Source organism: Rhinopithecus bieti, unplaced genomic scaffold (assembly GCF_001698545.2).
Source record: "Rhinopithecus bieti isolate Rb0 unplaced genomic scaffold, ASM169854v2 scaffold_50384, whole genome shotgun sequence".
NCBI lineage: Eukaryota > Metazoa > Chordata > Mammalia > Primates > Cercopithecidae > Rhinopithecus > Rhinopithecus bieti.
The window spans coordinates 382439-384858 of record NW_016820218.1 but is presented as its reverse complement, the minus strand read 5'-3'; the positions used below and the strand labels follow the sequence as shown (position 1 = coordinate 384858).

The 2420-nt window shown below is 35.3% G+C and overlaps 1 long non-coding RNA gene across 1 annotated transcript in view; it reads left to right on the top strand.

Moving 5' to 3' along the window:
• Positions 1 to 2420, top strand: part of LOC108520344 (uncharacterized) — a 42094-nt gene that overhangs the window by 35984 nt on the left and 3690 nt on the right. Inside the window, exon 5 of the long non-coding RNA XR_001882886.1 lies at positions 1330 to 1446. This is a non-coding gene — a long non-coding RNA (uncharacterized LOC108520344). The remainder of the gene's footprint in view (positions 1 to 1329; positions 1447 to 2420) is intronic.

Here is a 2420-nt window from a genome sequence, read left to right as displayed (position 1 = left end):
GAAATGCAAATCAAAACCACAATGAGATACCATCTCACACCAGTTAGAATGGCAATCATTAAAAAGTCAGGAAACAACAGGTGCTGGAGAGGATGTGGAGAAATAGGAACACTTTTACACTGTTGGTGGGACTGTAAACTAGTTCAACCATTGTGGAAGACAGTGTGGCAATTCCTCAAGGATCTAGAACTAGCAATACCATTTGACCCAGCCATCCCATTACTGGGTATATACCCAAAGGATTATAAATCATGAGGCTATAAAGACACATGCATGTGTATGTTTATTGTGGCACTATTCACAATAGCAAAGACTTGGAACCAACCCAAATGTCCATCAATGATAGACTGGATTAAGAAAATGTGGCACATATACACCATGGAATACTATGCAGCCATAAAAAGGATGAGTTCATGTCCTTTGTAGGGACATAGATGAAGCTGGAAATCATAATTGTGAGCAAGCTATCGCAAGGACAGAAAACCAAACACCGCATATTCTCACTCATAGGTGGGAATTGAACAATGAGAACACTTGGACACAGGGTGGGGAACATCACACATGGGGGCCTGTTGTGGGGTGGGAGGAGGGGGGAGGGATAGCATTAGGAGATATACCTAATGTAAATGACAAGTTAATGGGTGTAGCACACCAACATGGCATATGTATACATATGTAACAAACCTACATGTTGTGCACATGTACCCTAGAATTTAAAGTATAAAAAATAAAGAAATAAAGGAAATACTATGTGTGTTAGACTTGTTTAAAACTAAGAATAAAACATTCTCAGCAACAATAAGAGGAAAGAATGACAAAAATATATATATTTGGGGTAAGTCAGAATTATGGCACCAGTTACTTTGGGTTTCCATAGGCAACCTCTTACATAATTCCTGAAAGATTAATTGGTCCCATACCTGCTGAAGAAATCAATACCCTCAAATGTAAATTAACAACAATTACAACATGAAACCAAGCAACCAATAACCAAAAACCGCTTGCTGGTAGTTCACACATCACTAAATATTGAACAAATTTAAGGATTATCAGTTAGAAAGGGCACCAGATGATTCGTTTGACCTGGGACGCCCACATGTCATGGTTTAGCCTTGTATTTGGGATTTGGGTGACTCATAGCTTGGTCCTAAGCTCATTCCTTCACTCTTTAGCACATGTCTTGCCCCTAACACCATATCCCACACTATCAGCTTCACAGAGAAAACACAAGACTGGGGTATTTTGAGTATAAACCTGTAAAATCAGAAAATTTTAAGCCTTATTTTATTTAAATCAACTTTAGTTAAAGAGTATAACTGAATTTCACAGATTATCAGTTCCAAACAGCAATTGTTCATAAAGAACCAGGAAAGAATGGGAGTCTGCTGACGCATGAAATTGGTGAGGATAAGTCTTGAATTGACCATTACACCTTAGATAAATAAGGTAAGGCAACAAATATTATCATAATGGTTACTATAAAATTATAGTTAAAGATAAACTTATTCTGTGTCTTGTCGTCATAAAATCGAATATTTGTCTCTGTTTACTATGGAGGACATTCAGCTTTCTTAAAATATTGAGATGCCGATTTGAGTAATTTCAAGGAATGTTGACTTATGAGTTCTAGACTAGACTGTGATATGTATAGCAACCCAATTTATTAGAGTATTTGTTGCAGAAACCTACGTTTTTACTTAAATTTGTAAACTACGTTTTTCATGAGAGGTTGATTTACCATAGAAGGTTAAGTGTTGGTGATTATTAAATAATGGTATTACTAATGTAGCTCAGATTAACTCAATAAGAAAAAAAGGACTGTGGATTTTTTAAAATTAGGAGCATACCTAAATGCATAACTATAACTCTTCTTTGTGATATTTATTTACAATTAAAATGAAGAGTCTAACATATTAACTTGGAAACACAAGAGAATTTTGAGTTCTTTTCTGTGTCTTATAGTAACCTTTACCCCTGTCTAACCAACCAAGTCTACCTCCAGGGTAGAGGTTGTAACAAGATCTGATGCTGAAATCTAGACAATTTCCTTGACTCATTTTTGCCTGTCCACTTGTCTATTATTTAGAATTTTGTTACAATTTTCAATAATTTAACTCAAAATGATGACTCAAGCAAAAGAGTTTAATTCACACAACTGTAAAGTCTAGGCAATATGTTAGATCCAGTATCAGTGGGATTGGCTGTCTCAGTTCCAGCTCTGCTTCCTCATGTTGACTTTGTTCTCAGGCAACTTCTTTTTTTTTTTCTATTATTATTATTATTATTATTATTATCATTATTATTATTATTATACTTTAAGTTCTAGGGTACATGTGCACAACGTGCAGGTTTGTTACATATGTATACATGTGTCATGTTGGTGTGCTGCACCCATTAACTCGTCGTTTACATTATACCTA